The sequence below is a fragment of the Momordica charantia genome (assembly GCF_013281855.1).
Source record: "Momordica charantia cultivar OHB3-1 chromosome 4 unlocalized genomic scaffold, Mcharantia_2.0 BLBB01000004.1, whole genome shotgun sequence".
NCBI classification, from domain to species: Eukaryota; Viridiplantae; Streptophyta; class Magnoliopsida; order Cucurbitales; family Cucurbitaceae; genus Momordica; species Momordica charantia.
The window spans coordinates 7678482-7702183 of record NW_028275162.1 but is presented as its reverse complement, the minus strand read 5'-3'; positions in this window follow the sequence as shown (position 1 = coordinate 7702183).

Below are 23702 nucleotides of genomic sequence, written 5' to 3'. Positions count from 1 at the left end.
AGTTAATTAAATTATAAAAGAAATAAGATTATTGGAGAACAGGTTGGGGATAAAGTTAAAAGAGGGGCAGGGATTTGAGAAATTTGGGTGCATATGAATCATGAAAAATGTCTTCTGACGAAGGAAGTTCACGTGAGAGATTTTAAAGACAGATGTTTGGGGCTATCACTTCAATGTGTGCTATGCAACATATAAAGCCAATTTCACTGAGTTAATGCCACAAACACACACAACCAAAACCCAAACTCCCAACCAACAACCTCAACTTGACCTCGACTCTCACCAGTTGAATGTTCAAATCACTGTTCTACCACCTACGTACACTTATAGTATATGGTAATAATGTAGGAGCGTAGAGCAATATACATGAGTGAAACAATAGCCTGACACTACGTTATAATGAGAGAGATTTGAAGACTGTGCAAGTTTGGTCGGAAAAGAGTTAAACAATCGATGTCTACTATTTATTGTGAAACATATTGAAGAGAGCCTGATCTATAAGAGAAGGAGGTGGAGGCAAGCTATCTCACATCTAAGCTACGGTTGTTTCAAGTTAAGAAATATAAAATACTTATTTATTAATTTGAATAAATAAATAAATATAACCTCAACCTTTTAAATCCTTTTCAATCAATTCAAGAGTTTGAGTTGGGGGTTGGGTCACACAGCTTGTAAAATTGTGACTTTTTTTTTTTTTTTGGGTGTTTGGAAAAAGTGGATAGGTGAGGTGAATCGTGTGAATTACAATAGCTCTAGAGAGAGAAACAGAAAATTGAAAGGGATTAGGAACTGTTTGGCTGTCAAACATTAATGTGTTTTTTCCTTTTCCTTGTTCTCCATTCATGTGACGGAACTAGAAAGAGACCGATAACAGGCAATATGAACTTAGATCAGCGGTAATTGACATTTATTTTTTATCAAGGAGTCATGAGTTCGAATTCCCGATTCTATTTATTGTACTAAAAATAAAAGTCGAAGAAAATGTCTAATGTCTTTTCTTTTCTCTTTTTGAAAATATTGATGTTGAATGATATTTCTAAAAATTTACAAGTAAAAAATTATTAATATTAACACCGTATTTTTAATATTATATTGATATATTTTATATTTAAACGGTTTTTTTCTCGTCGATGGACAGAAATTTAATACTCTTGGAAATAGAAACACATCAATCAAATAAATATATCCAAATGAAACTTTATGTTAAAATATGAGACATAAAACATTACAAAAAGGATTTAGAATTGAAGAAATTAGGAGGCTTCCTTGAGTTTCCTCAATTCTTTGTAGTGTAATGCTTAAAGATGGAGACAAATTAAATCCCCTTTGGGCCTTGCCTAATTGGCTTTTGTAGGCCCCATAGCTTAGCTGCCTCCACTAGAATTCATTTTCAAGTTGCTTTGTGGCAACTCAAATTCCTTCAATCATTTTTTCTATCTCTTCATTCATTTTCTATTAAAAAAACAAAATAAAAAAGAGATATAACCCATTACTCTCACTCTCTCTCTCTCTATATATATAAGAAATAGATACATTTGAATCTTCCTTTCGAGGTATATTTTCAAGAATAATATTTAGGTGTTTATTGGTTAATATGTATTTTCTTACATATGACAGTTAAAAAATTGATGGCTATATATTTATTTTTTTGAATTGTTTTAATTTCTTTTCTCTTTACTTTATTTATTTATTTAGTTAGTACAACAAGTGGGTAGACAGATTAACTCCCACCTCTTTTTCGTTTATGATATAATATTCAAGAAATAATAAACGAAAAATAGAGATGCAAAAAGATCATTTTTTACTTTCTAATCAAGTATATAACTCACTGATTCAATTTTAACTTTTAACGTTTTAATTTTATAAAACCAAACACTAAATTTAAATAAGCGTTGCAATTAATATCTCTTTAAATTTAAATTAGAAAATTATTCATGAACCAACTAATAAACCCTAAAAAGTTTAACTAATAAAACACTCAACTCATAACCTTAAGAAAAAATAGAAACTTAACTGAATGGGAGTATTTCCTATACATTAAAAAAAAAAAAACTAATACAGAATACTATATTGGAAAAATTTAAGTTTAAAGTTAAAATTCACTTACTTACCTAAGTACTTGGATAAAGATTGAACTTTTATTTTAAAAAATTATTTTATATATTTAATAGAATATTAAATTGGATTAAAAAGACTCCAAGAATTTATGAGTTTTTATTATCTAATAATATCTTCAAAGTTACAGTTAAATCCAATCACTATTAGAGCTATAACATTATAATTTAATTGCAACAAGTTAAATAATTTAAGATGTAATTACACAATTAAAAATTAAACCAACTTCAATGGTTGAAGACTTTTTATATCTTCTAGTTTTTTTAGAAATGTTTATGGTAAATTTTACACATTAGACTTTTATACATATTACTTTTTTTGGTTAAAATTATACATCTTTATATTTTAAAAATTGTATAATTTCTTGAAACAAACTTTTATTGTAATATTAACAAAAATATTTGCATCGTCAAATCGAGTATAGCTCAAGTCAAGTTGATTAAGGCACCTATCTCTGACCAAAGATTGAGTTATAAAAAAGAAAAAATGAAAATATTTGCATCTTTAATCAGGAACTTCTCGTCTATAATCATTTCAATATTTAGTTTATTCATTTTCTGTTTTCATATGAATTTGATATTTTCGAAAAGTACTTTTTCTTTTTTAAAATTTCCTAAAGTTCCAAAATATCTCCTATTCATAGTTCTTTTTCTTCCTATTGGTCCCCCCTCTTTCTTAGCAAATCAACTTTTTCCTTTTTCCTATATATATATATTTTTAATTTGAGATATTTAAATTGTGTGATTATCAATATTCCATCTCCAAACTTATGCCCACTTTATGCTTTGTGTCACAACTGAAATTACTAGACTAGCCTTCTCTCTTCCTTCACAACTATATTCCAAATCAAGTTTTTTGGGATTGACAAAGTCATTTTCCATCCCTCTCTTTTTCATAATTAATTATTGGACACTCAGTTGTTTGAATGTACTTTTTAAAATAATTTTATAAATCTTCTACACATTTGACAAAATATAAACTTGGAAATGGAAATTGAAAATAGAAAACATAAATTTTGTTTCTGTTGGAAACTCAACATGAATTTTCCACCAAAATCCACCCAAAATTTTCACTCCCAGATAAACCATGAATTGCCACTATTTATAGACAATTTGTACAACATGAGGTGTTACCATTGGAGTAGAAAATAGACACATGACACATTTTAGAATTAAGTACTAGGACATTGTTCAATTTGACACTTTGGAGACACTAGACAAATGAAGAGGTTGACACAGGGGTTACGATTTATTTATATATCTATGTTTTTGACATCTATTTTGATAATGTTCGTACGTGTTTATGCAAGGATATGCACAACAATGTATTTCAGATTACAGCTCGAACTCGGCCTCCGGACCGATCTGAATACTTGGGCGGACCTGCACAAAAAGGTGAGCACTCCGACGATCAAGTCAGTATAGGTCGGATTCCCAGTTTAGTTCGAGGTCAGAAATCATCGTACCTGATCGTGGAGTGAGGTCCCCTACTTATGGGTGGTAGTCCCGCTAATCTCGCGACGGTTACACCCGGTAATCTCGGGACCGTCGGTTACACCCGGTAATCTCGGGACCGACGGTTACACCCGATAATCACGCCGCTGACAGTAGCTCACATCGGCCCCTACCGAGCTTCCCGGTAGGTCGGACCTCGGCCAGGTTCACCTCGGCCCTCATACTTAGCATCTGTCAACGCTAGTGGTGGTGATCTCGGCGGTCCGAGCTGGGCATGACTCATGAGTCATCTTGGAGCACCAATAGGGGTCCTCCACGTGTCTAGAGTATTCTCTTCCCCAAACATTGGCCCCCTCTCTGTCTGGTCCGATCTCGACCTGGCAGAGAAGTTCATTCGACTTGCTTTGGACGCGTGGCGACTTCCTATTCGTGGGAAAATATAATCGTTGCGGTAGATTTATCGTCGGAATATTCAAATATTCCGACGCTTCGGATCATAGGGAGGATCCTAGCCGCTCGTTGATTACACGTGTACGGTGGGGAAATTTTTCCGACGAGCTATAAATACCCCCAATCCTTCAGGTCATACCTTACGTTCCCTGAATTCTTGGAGTTCGATCTGAAGGTAGCTCGAACCCTTGGTAGGTCGGTCTCTTCCCTCACTTTCTCTTTCGAACGTAGTTGCAATGTCGTCCTCTTTTAGCAGCAACTTAGGATCCAATGAGGATTTAGCTCGTAGGTTAGAGTCCGAGCTCGAGGAGATAGAAAACTTTAGGTTCTCCGATGACGGGGAGGATAGTGATGCCTCCACCTCGGGTCAGGGTTTGGAATACCCTTCTAGGCTACCTGAGCACTACCTCGGATCCCTTCGTAGGGGGTTCGCTATCCCTGAGAACATCCTCCTTAGGATTCCGGAGGAGGGGGAGAGAGCTGACAATCCTCCAGAGGGATGGGTCACTCTCTACTTCAAAATGTTTGAGTACGGCCTCAGACTTCCCCTCCACCCTTTTGTCCAAGAATTTCTCTTCCGGACTGGGTTGGCTCCGGCTCAAGTGGCCCCCAATGGGTGGGGTGTCATTTTCGCTTTGGCCATCCTTTTTTGGCTACGAGCTCGGGATAGTGAAGAGGCCGAGCTGTTAGACGTAGACCAGCTCCTCGCGTGCTTTGAAGCGAAAAGGATAGCTAAGAAGCCTGGTCGGTTCTATATGTGCGCAAGGAAAGGCGCAGGCGGTATAGTTAAGGGGCCGACCTCCATCAAGGGATGGGTGAGGAAGTGGTTCTACGCTTCTGGGGAATGGCTTGCAAAGGACGAGTCAGATCGTTCCTTCTTTAACGTTCCCACTAGGTTTGGGAACCTAGGTACGGAGTAGTTCTTACTTCTTGTGATAACTTTCTTTCTTGTTATTCAGGTCTGACTCAAATTTTGTCTTTGTGCAGTTTCAATCCGACCAGTCCCCGAGCTTACGCAAGTCTCCTTCGACACGTTGAAATATTACAAGGAGCGTTTTCCGAGGGGTAGGAAGGTCGGAACCTTGGTGACCGACAAGCTGCTGCTTGAGTCCGGGCTGCTAGATTACAACCCCGCAGTTCGTCCCATTGAATCCTCAAGGCCGAACTCCGAACTTGGTATGCCGAGCTTGCTTCCCTCCTTTTTCCTCTAACCTTGTGTTGACCCCTGTTTTTATTTTGCAGCCATGGTTTGCAGATTTGCAAGCAACGTGAAGCGCAAGTCCAAGGGCCGAGCCCATGCTCTTGAGGCCGCCCAGAATTCGAAACCTGCCACTCCTGCTGTGGTAGGGCCAGCCTCGGAAGATCCAGCCCCAGTGATCGAGCTGGAGTCTTCTAGGGGTCCCTCGAGGGAGAAGCGCCCCAGGGATCAGACCGAGGCGGTGGACGTCTCGCCCTTGGGCGAGGAGGTGAGGGAGGAAGTCCCTCTGAAGCGAAGGAGGAAGAAGAAGAAGACCACCTCCCCCTTGGAGGTCGGAGCTCGTGGGGTCTTGCCTGCGAGCTTCACAGATCAGGTGGACGATCCTGAGGTCAGGATGGGCGAGACGTCCAATGTGACGGCACGGTTCAGAGTTGAGCCGTCAAGTTATAGGGTGAGGGACCAGGTGTCCCGCATCTCGGCCGCAAGTTTGGACCGCTGCCTAAGGAGGGCGTCCAAATTTGTAAGTGACCCAGGGTCCGTTCTGCAGAGGACCATCGACTACGCCGCTGAGGTAAGATTGGTGTTTTTGCTCAATTTACCTAACAGGTAGCTCGGTCTAACTTCTTATTTGTACCTTTTCTCAGGCGTTCGTTGCTTCATTCAATCGGCTCTGGCCGTGAAGGCCTAGCTGGATGGGAGGGAAGTTCTGGCAGCGAGGGAGAAAGAGGAGTTCTCTGCTGCCTTGGAGGCTGCTTCCTCCGCCATGAAGGATGAGCTGCTGAAGGCTCACTCTGAGGTGGAAATTTTGAAGGCCGAGGTGGAGACCAAGACCGAGCTGCTGAAGAAGGAAGAAGACAGACGCAAGGCCCAGCTCCGAGCTGCCCATGCTATCACCAAGGGCTTGGAGAAGGAGAAGTTCCAACTCTTCAAGGAGAAGGACGACATGCTCCAGGCGCTTGAAGCGAAGGAGGAGGAGCTGAAGCATGCGACTGCCGAGCTGGAGACGGTGAAGGAGCGTCTCAACAATGGAGCCCTATTAGAGGAATCGTTTAGGCAACATCCTGACTTCGATGGATTTGCCAAAGACTTCTCTGACGCGGGCTTCAAGTTTCTCATGAAGGGCATTGCTTCCGACATGCCTGACCTTCAGATCGATCTCGGTGGTCTGAAGAAGAGGTATGCTGAGCAGTGGGCGTCTGGGCCTAGCGGCACCCCTGACCCCCAAGCGTTGGTGGATAAGTACGTCAAAGATCTGGACTCTGACTACTCCGACCTCGAAGAGGATCAGGTCGACACCACTCAAGAGGGCGCTCCTCAAGCAGGCTCTTAGGCGACCACCCTTCAAGAGGCTTTTCGCTGTCTTTCTTCTATTCTCTTTTGTTTTTTGTTTGTAAGTGTCAGGGCAGAGCTGCAAGGTCTATAAGCCTTGGCTCTGCTCTCCATTCAATAAAGAAGCTCCCATTTGTTTTTACTTTGTTGTTGGCAACATCTTTCCTTTCTTTGCTTTTTCTTTGAACTGCAGCCAATGTCACCTCGCACCTCTTACTTTTGAGGTCGCGCCTTCAATTAAAATAATTTGAAAGTTTGAATTTGAATCTCTGTCTAGCATTCAATGCATTGCACCAACTCTGGATTTTTTAACATCGCACCCTTAACTTAAAAACGTTAAAAGACTAAAATCCTAAGTCCGCAGCTGTTCTTCATATCGTACATCGTACCCTCAGGTTCAGAGGCTTGATCATTTTGAACTTTTCACATCGTCCCTTTACCTTGAAGGTTTGAATTTTAAGTTCATCAGTGGTTTTGGCATCGCACCTCGTACCCTTACGTTTTGGAGGATTGAATTTTAATCGACTGCTGGAATGTGATCGCGTGGGAGTCCGTGGCCCCCATTTAATTTCTGGTCGAACTCGGAATCATGAAATTAAATCATCACATTTATTCCGATCATAATTCTTTTGAAACAGTTTTTACAGATCCATTGAAAACCCTTTTGGCATTTCAAGGATAATAACGCTTCAGGTGCTCTGCGTTCCACGGGTGCGCGAGGACGTCTCCTTTCAAATCGGCCAATACGTACGTCCCAGGTCGGACTATGCCCTTGACCTCAAACGGGCCCTCCCAGGTCGGATCAAGGGCACCCACATGGGTTTGGACCCTCCTTAAGACCAGATGTCCTACCTGAAAGGTCCGAGGTCGAACGCGGGCGTTGTAATGTCTGGCCATTCTGCCCTGATATTCCGCCAGGCGTAGCTGGGCCATTGCTCTTCTTTCTTCCAACAAGTCGAGGTTGAGGAGTAGCTCTTCCTCATTTGCCGTAGGCTCGTAATGCTCTACTCTGTCAGATGGCATGTCGATCTCAACCGGGACTACAGCTTTGGAGCCGAAGGCCAGGGAGAACGGGGTCTCACCCGTCGATTCTCTTTGGGTGGTCCGGTACGACCATAGAACCTCTGGTAGCTCCTCGGCCCACCTGCCTTTCTTGCAGTCCAGTCTAAGTTTGATGCCTCGCTTGATGATCTTGTTGACTGCCTCCACCTGCCCATTTGCTTGCGGATGTGCGGGGGACGAGCTAAGGTGACTTATGCCAAGCTTGCTGCAAAAGTCTTTGAACTTGGCGTTGTCAAACTGCTTCCCATTGTCTGTCACAATGGCCTGCGGTATACCAAAGCGACATATGATATTTGTCCATACAAAGGACGTGACTCTGGATTCCGTTATGTGGGAGAGCGCCTCGGCCTCAGCCCACTTTGTGAAGTAATCCACAGCAACCACAGCGAACTTGGTCTGGCCCTTGCCCAAAGGGAAAGGACCAATGATATCTACCCCCTACTGCGTGGCCACGGGGTCGAGATGGGGGTGAGCAGCTTGGGAGGTTGGTGGATTATGGTTCCGTAGCGTTGGCAATTGTCGCAAGTTCTAACGAACTTCTTAGCGTCCTGGCTGAGGGTCGGCCAATAGTATCCTTGTCGGATCACTTTGGCTGACAGCGACCCGGCGCCTGAGTGATTGCCGCACACTCCTTCGTGGATTTCTCTGAGGACGTACAGGCCCTCTTCAGGGGTTAGGCATCTCAATAGAGGCAGGGAAAAGCCGCGTCGGTACAATGCTCGACCTCGGACCACGAACGGAGCTGCTCGCCTTGCCAAACTTTCTGCGCTCCTTGGGGTCTTGTGGTGAGTTGCCTCTAATGAAGTCCGCAATCGGGTCCATCCATGAGGACTCTGGAGCGCCGATCTCCATCAGATCTGGCTCTGAGATCGAGGGATTATCTAAGATCTCGACGGGGACCGACCTGGCCAGGTCGGTCTCGTACGCCGATGCTAACTTGGCCAAGGCGTCAGCATTAGAATTTTCTGCTCGGGAAACCCGGCTTACTTCGTAAGTTCGAAACTGGGCGAGGTACGATCTGACCTTGCCCAAATACTTCTCCATTTGGGAGTCTTTGGCTTGGTACTCTTCCTTGATCTGGCCCACAACCAGCTGGGAGTCGCTGAAGACCTTAACACAAGAGGCCCCCAATGCTCTAGCGATTCGCAGGCCGGCAATAAATGCTTCATATTCAGCCTCGTTGTTAGAAGTCCGGAAGCCGAACCGCAAGGCATACTCAAATCGCTCGCCTCCTGGTCCGATCAAGAGGACCCCGGCCCCGCACCCCTTATCGTTGGAGGATCCGTCGACATAGATTGTCCACGGTAGGTCGGACTCGCTCAGCTCGGAAGGTGGTGTGAGCTCGGCTATGAAATTTGCCGTTGCTTGTCCTTTCAACGCAGTTCTGGGTTCGAACTGGATGTCGTACTCACTTAGCTCCATTGCCCACTTCATCAGGCGTCCAGAAGCTTTTGGCTTATGGAATATGTTTTTTAGGGGCAAGTTAGTGAGCACCACCACAGTATGAGCTTGGAAGTATGGTCTAAGCCGTCGGGCCGAGGTGACTAAAGCAAGAGCCAACTTTTCCATTTGAGGGTATCTGGTCTCGGCTTCGGTCATAGCCTTGCTTGTGTAGTAGACCGGGTTTTGCCGCGCTTCCTCTTGCCTGATTATAGCCGAGCTGACGGCGCTGTCAAACACTGCTAAGTACAATTGGAGCTTGTCCCCCGGCATGGGCTTGGCGAGCAAAGGTGCCGAACAGAGGTAGCTTTTCAACTGCTGAAATGCTTGCTCGCACTCCGCTGTCCATCTTGAAACAAACCGGTTCAGGGCCGCAATCCTGCCATTGAGGCACTGAAGCTGCTTCAGCGTCTTAGGTGCCTCCATCTCGAGCACGGCTTTAATCTTTTCGGGGTTGGCCTCGATTCCCCAGTTGTTCACCATGAAGCCAAGGAATTTTCCCGAAGAGACTCCAAAGGCACATTTAGCTGGGTTGAGCTTCATTTGATATGTCCTCAGAACCTCGAAGGCTTCGGTCAGATCGGAGAGATGCGACTTAGACTGCTTGCTCTTGACAAGCATGTCGTCCACATACACTTCCATATTCCGGCCGATCTGCTTGGCGAACATTTTGTTCACCATTCTATGGTAGGTCGCTCCTGCGTTCTTTAACACGAAGGGCATGACCTTGTAACAGTACAGACCTTGGTCTGTTATGAATGCGGTATGACCTTGATCTGGGACATGCATCTTGATTTGGTTGTACCCAGAGTAGGCGTCCATGAAGGTGAGCAGTTCGTGCCCCGCTGTGGCGTCCACGAGCTGATTAATCCTCGGCAGTGGGAAGCAATCTTTCGGGCATGCCTTATTTAAGTTCGTAAAATCTACGCACATTCTCCACTTTTCGTTAGATTTTTTAACTAATACAACATTGGAGAGCCACTCGGGATACGAAATTTCTCTTATGTATTCAGCTTTCAAAATTTTGCTAACTTCCTTAACAATTACATCACTCCGCTCCTTGTTTATAGGTCTCCTTTTTTGCTTTACAGGTCGGAATGACGGATCTATGCTGAGGCGATGCGTCATAATTTTCGGGTCAATGCCAGGCATGTCCTCATGGGACCACGCAAAGACATCCGAGTTGGATCTGAGGAAGTGGATTAACTCCTCTCTGTCGGTGGCCCCCAGCTTGGTTCCTATGCTTACTTGCTTCTCGGGACTAAGCAGAGGAACAAGCTCGAGCTCCTCAGTGGGTGCGACAAACTCCCTCCTCGGCAGGTCGGCCTTGAACTCGAGCGTTCCATCCCTACTGGCGAGAGTTTCAAGGGCGCAGACCAATGAGCCTTTGAGTGCGGAGGCATAGCACTCCCTTGAAGCGGTCTGTTCTTCTCGGACCGTGCCCACGCCATTGGGGGTGGAATACTTCAAAACTTGATGAAGTGTCGAGGGAATGGCCCGAAATGAGTGGATGATGGGTCTCCCAAAGATGGCGTTATAGGCCGATCTACCGTCAATCACCACGAACTCAGCCATTTGGGTGACCCGAGTTTGGTCCTGCCCAAGCGTGACCGGCAAGTCGATGCAACCCTCTGGGATGACCGATTCTCCAGAGAACCCAACCAGCGGTGTCGGGCTTTTCTTCAATTGCGACCTCGTCCATCCCAAGGCGAGGTAGGTCGGTAAGGACAGGTGTTAGCAGATGCGCCTTCGTCTACCAGCACCCTCCTGACCACCACATGATCAATCAAGGGAGCGATCACAAGTGCATCATTGTGGGGCAGGTGGACCTCCTTCAAGTCTGCACCGTCGAAGGTGATTGAGCAGGTCGGCCTTTGCTCCCTGATGATGCACACCTCGCGCCTGGCTGCACGAGCTAACTCCTTTCTTTTATGTCCGGACTGACCCCCGCTTGGCGCTCCGAAAATGGTATTGATGACCGCAGGTCGGTCAGTGCGCCGGGGCGGCGTCCTCGAACGCTTCCGCTCTTCCTTTTTCTCTGCCGAGCTGGTCCTGGGCTTTCCCACAAATTTCTTGAAGTAGCCATCTTGAATTAGATCCTCAATTTGGCGCTTCAACTCCCAGCAGTCCGACGTGTTATGGCCGTGCTCCCGATGGAAGCGGCAATACTTGTCCTTGTTGCGCCTCTCCGGGGCTCCCCGAAACTTCTCAGGACGCTTGAGTAGTTTTTCCATTCCAGACTCCTCGATGTTCGTTAGGATCTCGGAAATTGGAATCGTGGTCGGGGTGAAGCGTTCGTAAGGTCGGCTCCTGGTAGGTCCGTTCTCCGCCCTCCGATACTCAGCTCGGCCGCTGGAAAAGGATCCCGTGTCCTTGGACTTGGGATCTGCCTTTTCTATATCTTTTCCACTTCTGTCTCGGCCGATCTTTCGTTCTGGTCGGCCGGTTTTGGTTCGGAGGAGCTCCTGTCCATCGATGACTTTCTTCGCCTTCTGAAGCACCTCGGCGAAGGTGGCCGGGGCCTCCTCTCCAAGCTTCACCGTGAGGGCTTCGTCGGCTAGACCGGTGAGAAAATAGCACATGGCCGAGTCATCGGAGCAGTGTGCGACCTTCAATTGCTCCTCCTGGAATCTGGTGACATATTCTCGCAGCGTCTCACCCTCCTTCTGTCTGATGGTGGCGAGATGGGTCGCTGTCTTTTTGTCATAATGTCGAGAAGAGAACTGGGCGAGGAACTCCCTTCTCAGCTGAGAGTAGGTCGAGATCGACCTGGCTGGTAGTCTCCGATACCACAATCGCGCGCTGCCAGTAAGCGCGATCTGAAAGGCGCGACATTTGATTGCGTCTGATGCCGCTTGGAAATCCATGAGGCCTTCAAAGACCTCAACATAATCCTTGGGGTCCTTCGACCCATCATAAGGTTTCACGGTAGGAGCTTTGAACTTCGGAGGGATCGGTGCTTTCAAAACGTCCGAGGTGAAGGGCGATTCTCCCAAGTCGCCATCGTTCAGTGGACCTTCCTTCTGCTCACATTTGGCGTTTAAGGCCTCCACCTGAGCGTCGAGCTGGCCCCTTAGCTGGTCGAACTCCTCCTTTGTAATCACTCCTGCAGGAGTTACTGGGTTGCGAGAGGATTCAGCCTGCTGGTTGGAGGTTCTGTGTGAGCGGGATGGTGACTGTCCTTTTCGGAGAGATGAGCCTCTCTTTCTGTTGAGGTGTTCACGGAGGTCTCATCTCTGGCGAGTGTGTCCCTCGCTCTCGTTGTCTTCGGGATGTTCCTCCTCGACTGGGGAGGTGGGAACCCCTTTGCTCGCGTATGCCAACGCGCGTCACTCGGTTCTCAGATCGGGACTCTGCGCCTGCAGCTAAATATCATTTCGTTATACATTTCCTCTATGGACCGCATTTTCGTGCGCATTGCCTCCATTTCTCTCTGGAGTGCGTCCAAGTTCTCACTTGTCGGGGCCGGGGCTGGACCCCGGGCGCCCTTCTTAGAGGTTCCACCTCGGCCACGGGTGGCCTTGGATGTCCTTGGGGGGTGCGCAGGTGGTAGGACAGGCGCGGTGATTCGTGCCGACCTGCGGAGGGGTTCTGTTGCTAGGCCGTCGTGACCTTGCCTCTCTACCACTGCTGCTCCGACCTCCCTCTGGTGGGCATCGTTGGCAGCTAGAGTCCTTCGATCTGCCGTATTGGTCGAGTTTGCTGGTTGAACCATTTTCGCTCGCGTATTGGTTTAAAAGGATTGGGATGACTTAGATTGTCGTCCCCACAGACGGCGCCAAATGTTTATGCAAGGATATGCACAACAATGTATTTCAGATTGCAGCTCGAACTCGGCCTCTGGACCGATCTGAATACTTGGGCGGACCTGCACAAAAAGGTGAACACTCCGACGATCAAGTCAGTATAGGTCGGATTCCCAGTTTAGTTCGAGGTCAGAAATCATCGTACTTGATCGTGGAGTGAGGTCATCTACTTATGGGTGGTAGTCCTGCTAATCTAGCGACGGTTACACCCGGTAATCTCGGGACCGTCGGTTACACCCGGTAATCTCGGGACCGACGGTTACACCCGATAATCACGCCGCTGACAGTAGCTCACATCGGCCCCTACCGAGCTTCCCGGTAGGTCGGACCTCGGCCAGGTTCACCTCGTCCCTCATACTTAGCATCTGTCAACGCTAGTGGTGGTGATCTTGGCGGTCCGAGCTGGGCATGACTCATGAGTCATCTTGGAGCACCAATAGGGGTCCTCCACGTGTCCAGGGTATTCTCTTCCCCAAACAGTACGAATTTTGAAAATTATTTATAATGACATATTTTATTTATCTAAATATTTATTTTGGTCCCTATAATTTCAAAATTTCTGATCTCACAAATGTTGCAAGCCGTGTAGTGCTCCACGCAGGTGAGGGTGAGCCCGACTCTTATGAGTGAAGAAATTGAGCAAGGTTATCCAATAGAGCTCATTTGAATACATATGAATAAGAAGCTAGACATTAGTGTGATGTCGGCCCAAGTACTCATAACCTCATGGTTAGAGATAGGTGCCTTAACCACTTGAGCTATGCTCGTTTTAGCAATAATTATTTAACTTTTAATTAAATATCACATATTTAATTAAAACCATATATTTAAATCATATTCAAATCTCTCTTGTATATCTTATAATTTTAATATGAATCTCATTCATATTAATTATTATTTGAATCTTATTCAAATATTTCTCTCATAACGTATAGTTTAATTCAAAATAAACTATATATAATGTATCATTATATACATTCCCTAATAATTTGAACATTTAAAATTCTTAATCCTTGTTTTACCCGTTGTGAGCTAGCAATAGGACCTAATGGACCTACAGGTCAGAAGCTCCAATGATACGAGATTAATTGATTAAACTCATTAACCATTTTCTCACTGTAGAATATTTTGTATCCACGGATTTTGACCACTATAGTAAGTCAATCATTCACGAGTGTTTGTAATTACAGCTGGGTCAAATTACTGTTTTATCCTTGAGTTAAATTATCGTTTTATCCCTGAGTTACCTCTTTCACCTTAAGTACACCTGTTTATGGTCCGACCATTAAACAAAAGTCCCTCTCGAGCGAGTGAGAGGGTGGTGGCTCTTATTCAAGTCCCAGAGTCAGCACTTAAGAGAACACTCATCTATTTATTCTAAAGTCGGGAAGAAGTGAATTCCGTCTTACGCAGTTATGTTCCCAGCTCCCCACTTGGTGTCGCCCCCAAAATGACAGGATTACTGAGTCGGCAACTCGGGCCACTCTCACCCATACAAATCAAAGGACAATCCCTTATAGGCAGGAGTCCATAACTCGCTCAGGATTAAGGTCAAGTTACCTTGGTCATTCTATAAAATATCAATTTATTGGCTAATGATGTTAGGGCTAATTGATTAATTATTTCGCAGTCCGGTCTTATACAAACTCATTGTATAGGATACCCCCACTCGTATGTCTCTACATGAACGACCTGGATAGAGTCGTTTGTAACTATTACAAAGCAGGCCGTATCCATAGTGTTACCAGAATAAATTATCCAATATACTCTAGACCATTTAGGTTATTATTGAAACATTATCTACTTGTATATTGATAGTATATCATTTATATATACCAGGTACATTAAATATATACATGTTCCAGCTTATACATTAAATAACTTTGGATCTTAGTTTATTAGAATACAAGTAATGCAAAGAAATAAGTCTTTATTGAAATAGATTGGTTATTAATTACAAATACATGAGCTAAGGGCACAAAACCCAACCGTTAATACTAAGCTTTTCAATTAACTCTGTGCACTTTCAAGCTCATATTGTCTTATGGCAACCTGTGACAATCGCTAGTGCTGAACTTGAGGTGCAAGACCTATGGTGCCGTGAGAGGGAAGGTTCCCTTGTTGCCATCAAGGGCGTTGATGCTGCGGGATCTGAGCTGAAAAAGGCCCAAATTCTCAAGCAAATATTGACGAGCTTGGGACTAAGCTAGAGAAACCTAGGCGAAGGGTGTTGAATAGCAACTAAGAAGGCAAACAAAAGGACCAAGACGATGGAGAAGGTGGAGATGAAAAACATCGAGCTCGAACAACAGCTCTTGGATGCCAAGTTCCTTGAGAAGGGCTTTAGAGGTCTTTCGATATTTTTGGACTTCTCCCTGGGGCTTACTAATAATCGCTTTGATTTCACCATAGTCCATGTTATTAGACATCCAATATATGAATTAAATTTACCCAACTCATCAGCTTAAGTTTTTGGATTGAATGGTGGTTTATTCATCATTAAGACATGTCAAGAAGAATTTCCTAAAGCTCGACCTACCGACAGTTCATGCAGCTTACAAGGACAAGCTTTTAAAAGCATACCTTCTTCCACATGTCATCTATTTTCAAACTTAATAGCTTCCATGTTAATTGTCTTGTAATTCTATGCCATATCAACTTTTCGTTTAAAATATTAACGAATATTTTCTCAAATGATATTTTTAAAACGTTTATGAAGGGTCAGTGGTAATATTGAAACACTTGAAAGGATAGGAGTATTTTTCAAATAAAAGATAAAGTGTAAGAGTATTTTTTATAATTTAATCTTGTCCAATTTGTCCTTATTATATATTAAAGTTGAATCGTACTTAGAATATGGTAGATTGCGTGCAATGCAAAGTAAGTAAGATAGAATGATAGATAAATAGGCAAATATGGGGCATTTGAAAGGCCCACATGTCTATATATGTTTAAAAGCCTATCATTTTTTGCCTAAAAAATAAAGAATGCCATCATTTCCTCCATACCCTCTCTCAACAACTTGCTTCAACACTTTCACAGTTGTTAATGAGTGCTACATTTGCTTTTCTCACAAGTCTCCTTCATCTCTCTATCTCTTAAAAGCTTGTCTTAATCTTGCAATCACCTTCTATTAATATCGTTCATTTTGGTTCTTCAGTTTTCAACGTTGTTTCACTTTGGTCTATTTGGTGCCGTGGTTGTGCAATCTCTTATGATGTTGTGGTTGTGAAATATCTTTGGGATCTTTAAGATGATTTCGTACCTGCTGGGTTTGTAAGAAAAATGCAGACAAAGTCCTACATTGACTAGGCAAGGGAATGAATCCATAATATATAGATGATGACAATTATCTCACAATTGTGGAGATATTTGAGAGATATATGGGTACCGTTGTCCTTAAAAATGTTAAGTCTAGTTACCAGCTATATCGATTCAATAAAGGTCTAAGTTGAAACAACAAGGCAAACGCCAAATCGAACAAAACTAAACTGATTAAGACACCTATCTCTGATTAAAAGGTCGTAAGTTCGAATACCCACTCTCACATATTATACTTAAAAAACAACAATAACAACAACAAAATGAGGCTGGTACATAAATTTATAGTGCAATTTCTCTCTATTTACTCGGGTTACTTTTTCTTTTGATATTATTTATTGTAAGATAAATTTAGGATCCAATATGACCCTTTAAAATCTCTAACATAATTATTAATTAGGATTGAAGCAGCCAATTTGCAGAGATCATATAACCATGCTAATATATGTACATTGCTCAAACAAGACTCAACCAAGGTAATTTTTTAATATTATTGTTACTGGTTCTTTTTGTTCATTTTGTTCATTGTTTATTTATTTATTTTTGGGAAATGAATATTTTTATTCGAAGAACAAGATTTATCTCTTTTGAAGTAAATAAATCTTTTATTTATGTATAAATAGGCTACAATGATGTGTTTCTAAGTTAAGTATTCAAGAAAACATCAATAACATTTTTTTTTGTTTTCTATTTTTTTTCTTGAATTCTTTTTACACTAATTAAACCAAAGCTAATTAAATAGAACCACTCTGTTCATTTAGAGATACGCCAACATTTCGATTGTCTCTCGATTTAGTTCGGACTTTCAATGACTTTGGCATCCGAGTGCTTACTCTGTTTTGTAAGTCTTCTATGTGACATTCGAAGCTCACTGTCCAGCTCATCTAGTGTGAGTCGACGTTCGCAGAGTTGAATGATTTCTTGATTCAATACTCTCTTTATGTTGTTTATTTCTCGTTTTCTCTTTTTCAATTAAGCAAAACATAATTGCGTTTGATAAATGTTTCTTATATCTTGTTTTTTTTTAATTAATTAGTAAAAGAAACTAAGACATGTTTGGTAACCATTTTTTTTTATTTTTCTCTCTAAAATTTTAAATTAAAAAGTACACGTTTTATCATATGAAAATTTATTTTTCGAATTTAATATTAAAAAATTTTACATTATTTATATACATTTTATAAGTAAAAATGATAAAATAATATTTTTATCTATGCTTTGGAAAAAAATAATTGCAAATTAGAAACGTGAATAAGAAACCAGGAACAAGGAACCTTGTATTCATCTTTTTTCAAAATTTATACACGATTATTTTGAAAACGTTCCTTGGAAATGAGAAACGAGAAACGAGAAACAGAAAGAGTTACACCAAACGCTTATGTTTCAAAGAAATTGAATTTACCCGAATAAGAATGTTTCAAAATACTACAAATGGAACGATTTTTCTCCCTCTAAAATAAATAGGTTACAAATTTCATTTTCAAAATTTGGAAAAATTATTGAAGGGGATCATGGCTACGGCTTCTAATAACTATAACATCAGTCATCAACTTGGCATATACTCATTCCTTCGAGGTCGGAAGTCCGATCATCCATATCTCCAAATGGTCGTAGATGAAAAAATAACCCTAAAAACTATAGACATTTTGTAATTTCATTCTCCTACATCCACTCCCCACAATGTCTCATTCTCCTCCAATAATTTCTTGAAGAAAGGGACCATCGAGCTTTTTTCACATCAAGGAAGCAATGTTAGTTGGAGTGGGGCTCTATAGAACTTACCTACTTTGGTTTTGCCATTGAAGAGTATATTTAATATCTGCTTTACTCCTCCACTTGGAACCTATTCATAGGAATGTCTACAAATTATATATTTTTTAAATGATATATATATTTTTCTATCGTCAGGTTATCATTTGTTAGCATAACAAAGATAAAATGTTATAAAAATAGAACTTAAATTTAAAATTTGAATATACATATAGAAGGATTATAGTTAATATATCAATTATTACATCTAACCTAAATGGGTAAACATATTTGGTGATTACAATTAATTAAGATGTAGACATAAGTGATTATATGTGTAGGTATATTATTGACCGCTATTTGTTAGAGGTAATCAAAATATCGATGTAGGCACAACAGTGACTACATTCAATAAATATTTAGGTATAACAATGATTAATATTAAAAAAACACTATAATTACAATATTTGTTTATAAAAAAAATTATTATATTTGAAATTATTTTTTTTTTATAAAAATATTTATATATTTAAGTATTTTAGAAAATTATACTATCCATCAAAATTTCCGTAACATTTTAATGCGTGAATTTTTATAATGATAATGTGAAATGAGTAGATTTTCATCAAATTAAAATATAACGTAATTTCCACTTAATTAATAAAACATATTTTGACACTGCAACATCATTAATATTTTGTCAATAAATTTCTATGTTTAATGGGAAAAATCAATACATAGAGAATGATATTGAACCATTATTCAAACATCAAAGACAAAATTAAATATTTAAACTCAAAACATACTAACTAAACACTTCTTTTAAGATATATTTTGAGATTCGAACTCAAATTTGAGTATAGTTTTAAATTGGTCCCTATAATTTTAGAAGTTAGTACCTATAGTTTGGACTTAGTTTCTATTTGATTCTTATGGTTTTAAAAGCTTTAAGTTGGTCTCTATAGTTTGAGCTCATATAAAATTTGGTCACTATTATTTGATTAAACCTCATAAATTATTTATAAATTATTTACAAATTGAGTTTTACCCATTTGAAAAATCTACCCTATTTTCTTTTATTTTTTACCTATCTCTATAATATAGTAAACTAATCTTTTTTTTTTCTTTTTAATTTCTTACTTAAGTAAACTTGGATCCAAATCGATAGCATCAGTTATCATTGTCACAAAAGGGTTTTTTTTCTTCATTTTTATTTAAAATGTGTTAATGGTAGGAATGATTTGTGAAATTTAACTAAACTATAAGGACCAAACTAAAACTTTTAAATCCTTTGGGACTATATTGAAACTAAACTCAAATCATGGAACAAGTTAAAACTTTCAAACCATAGAACCAAATTGAAACTATAACCAAATTATTAGGAACAAAATTGAAATTAACCTAAACTAAAAGATCGCACTCTTGTGAGAGTTATATCAAATAAAAGTTTAACTGCATTGTTTAGACATTGATGATTGGCTTGAAACTTGTGTCATTTTAAGCATAACTCAACTAGTTAAGGAATATATTCTCGATTAAAAGGTCGGAAGTTTGAATACTCACCCCACCATATTGTTGAACTCAAAGAAAAAACAAATTTTTTGCCAACATGAGTATAAATATAATAATTAAGACATCTACTCATTTCTTTAATATTATTATAGGTTCAAATCTTTAATCCTCATAGTCCAAAAATTTAATCCTCATATTTGTTATGGTCCAAAAAAATGGTTGACTTGACACTTCATAATGTATTATCCAAAATGTATTTAATTGAACTAAAATTCTCAATAGTGTAGTTTTTGATGAATGCTTTCCAACTAACCTTAAAAAGAAAAAATATATAATAATTTGAAAATGAGGAATAGAAATAATAAATTATTAGCTTCAAAATTATCTCAAATTATTTCAATTAACCAATAATGAAATTAAAATTTGACCAATAAATCTATGCTTTATCAACTTAAAATGAAGAAGTAAATGTTATGGAAGATAAAAGGAGAATGGCCGACTCAGCAAAAAAAGGGGAGATCAAATTGGAAGATCAAATGCACAAACCAGGTAGGCCCGAACCTAGCAGCCCGAGTCGACCACAGCCGACCTGAGGTCGGCGTCGTGGTCGAGAACCCTAGCAGTTCTCTCTCGATCTCTATGCCGCCCGACCTGAACCTACCTTATCTCGACCCTCCATTCGATATTAAGCCCACAACGAATTGCATGAGCTTAAAAGTCCAGATCTCTTGAGCACACTAGGATTCGACTTATGTAAATCCTAAAAGGATTGTGATTCAACTTCCATAATTCCTAAAGGGATGAGGATTCGACTTATATAAATAAGAGGGTGAACTAAACCCTAAAGTACGCTACAAGTCCCTACTATTTGCTACACCTAAATATCCTACTCTCCATACTCGACTAATCCAATTCTGACTTAAGCTTTGGAGCCTGTGTGACAAGAGCCACATCGGTCTTTAATGCTAATACGTTTTGCAGGTCTCGTCAATCCTTTTTATTCTTGAATATTGGTGCGAATTTGGCAAGATCCACAGTGGCCAAATTTCTGCATCAACAATTGGCGACGTCTATGGGGACGATTAAAATCTAAAAGTCAAGACGATTGATGATGAATTGACTGAGAACTGCTCAAATCCGAGGAGATCTCGTGCGATGTCCAAGTAGAGGGAAGGGTACATGAATGAACCGATACCACATCCGAATGAGAGGGATCTTGAGATAATGGAAGAATCGTCAAGAAAAACTTAAAAGAATTGATAGTCACTACCTATATTAACAAGGTGCAACTTTCTTTTCGATAACTCAACTATAAGAACTCCAAAATTAAGCGTGCTTGACTTGAAGTAATCTTCGGCTGGGTGACCGATCAGATCAATCATTCAAAGTGGGGTCTTGATATCAAATCAATGGGACAGGACAATGTTTTTTTTTATTACTTGCATGTTAGACAACATAGTTTAGGTTATCATTTGTTGTGATTCAAATGGCGTTTGATTTTATGTTTCCAAGAATAGGTACTTGCTTCTGATTATCTAGTTAGTTATAACATCTGTATTTTAGTTAGTTCTTTATTATTTGAGTATTTATCTTTTATTATCAATGAAAAATCCTCAAGCTAGGGCATAAGTAAGTTAATCAATAGCTGATCAAGGAACTCGAATTAGGACAGACCGAAAAGCAGGCCGATAAACTAGAAGTCAATCAGTGAAACCGGGGAAGAGAATCCTAATGGTGTTGAAACCCAGAGTATAAAACCATTTGTCAAAAGCCAAAATAGGTTAGAAACCCACGGGTGTTGATTAAGCAAAATAAGGTTAAAAACTCAAGGTTGCTGACTAAGTTTAAAGTATAAAATCGTTGGCAAAAGCCAAATAGGTTAGAAACCTAAGGGTAAAGCCTCAGGTATAAAACTGTGAGCAAAAGACAAATAGGTTAGAAACCCAAAGCTATTACCACTGGTTCTACTAAAAAGTTAGATCTCAAGGCCGAAATCTAACTGTTAAACGAACCGTATAGAAGAGTCCAAGAGACTTGATTGTGACCAACAACAACAAAAGAGAATGGGGGTTAGGAATGCCAGCCCATTAGGACGACAACCAACAGGGACAAAAAGGTAAGAAGGCTATTCCACAAAAATAGTCATCCGCACCGAGCTCTCAATATATAAGCCTTAGCATGTTTTTTGCCTTCTATTTTAAGAGTGGGGGCTATTATTATAGGAAGATAAAAGGAGAATGGACTAACCGAGAATGGGAGATCAAATCGGAAGATCAAACGCACGAACCAGGTAAGCCCAAACCCAACAGCCCGAGTTGACCACGACCGACCCAGACGACCCGGGGTTGGCACCGAGAACCTCGGGGGTTATCTCTCGATCCCTATGCTGCTCGACCCAAACCTACCTTGTCTCGACCCTCAATTCGACATTAGGTTCACTACGAAACGCATGGACCTAGGAGTCTAGATCTCCTGAGCACACTAGGATTCGACTTATGTAAATCCTAAAAGGATTGAGATTCAACTTCCATAATTCCTCAAGAGATTAGGATTCGACTTTTATAAATAAGAGGGTAAAGAACCAAACCCTAAAGGTACCCTACAAGTCCCTACAATTTATTACATCTAAATATCATACTCTCCATACTCGATTACTCTGATTCTGACTTAAGCATTGAAGCATGTGTGACAAGAGCCACACCAGTCTTTAGTGCTAATATATTTTAGAGGTCTCGTCAATCCCTTTTATTCTTCAAGATTGGTGTGAATTTGACGAGATACATAGAGACCAAATTTCTGCGTCAACAGGGAACATATTAAAAATTACTTTAACCCAAAGTTACGTAATATAAATTAATGTATAACTAATGGCCAGTAGTGAAAATAAGTAAAACTTTATTAAACGTATAAAAATAATATCAATAAATTTAAATTAATTAGAATTATAAATTTTGAATGGATAAATACATTTCATTTGTAAATATCGGCTTTTATATACTAAGAAACATATATTTTATTTTATGAAATAATTGTCTGATTTACTTGTCAGTTCAGCATAACTTAATAGATTATATATTACCATTTCGAAGAATGGTACATTCTTCCACTGCTAGTGGTGGTTTGGGTGGAAGATTTATTGGGTGGTAATGAACATGGATAAGTAAAGTTCTTATTTTTTTTGACATGTCCGAAATTTTTTTTTTGGAACATCTTATTCTCCGACATCCTTTATTCCTATAGACAAGGATTTTCTTGCCCTCCCATGATTCATGAGTTTGTCCATGGGTGATCAAGATTGCGTCGATGGTCGAGATGCCTACGCGTGGGGCTATTGCTAACGCCCCTTGCATTCCAAACAATTTCAATTGTTGTGTCAAGTTTTTCATCTCTTTCCTTTCCCATAAATTATTCTTTTTAAAGGTAATAATTTAGTTTATTTTATTAACATTAATTAATTAAAATTAGTCAAAATATTTAAATTAAATTTATAATTAATAAAACAACATTAAAAATTTATCTGAATTAATTATTCTATGATAATAAATTAATTTATTAAAGCATATTATTAATTTTTTCTATAAAAAATTAATAGATTGATGCAGTTGATAGAAGATTGATGCAGTTGATAGAATGAAAATGATTAATTTTGTTAAAGATATTTGACAATTATTAATTATTAAGATTGATTGCTAAATAAAATCAACAAATAAATTTAGATATATTTTTTATAATATATTTACTCTGGGAGTGAAACTTAATATTTTAAATTAATAAATATGTATATATTAATTAATGTAAATTAATTTTGATTAATTCTAAAGCTTTATACGCAGATATCATTTTGTTATATATATATTTGAATTTTAGGTAGATAATCTTTATTATTAATTGTTCAATTTATCATTATGCTAATTAATATAATTTATAACTTAAAATTATTAAATGTATATAATTTGTTTTTAATTAAATTTAATTAGTTATTAATCAATATTTACAATGTCATAAAATGCATATTTCTAAAGTAATCACACAAAATAAACATATATATAATTTATTTTCAGACATCTTTATCTTAGTATCTTAATCCCGGACATATATATACAACCAAACGTAAATATTTTTGATTCCCAAACATCTAATTCCTAGGCAACTTAGGATTTATTTGCGAGTGATGGTAGAATCAGTGATTTTGAAAAAATATATTTAAGTATAATTGATTTTCCAAAATTAGATACCTTGAAAATCAATTTAAAGTGATCTTAAAGC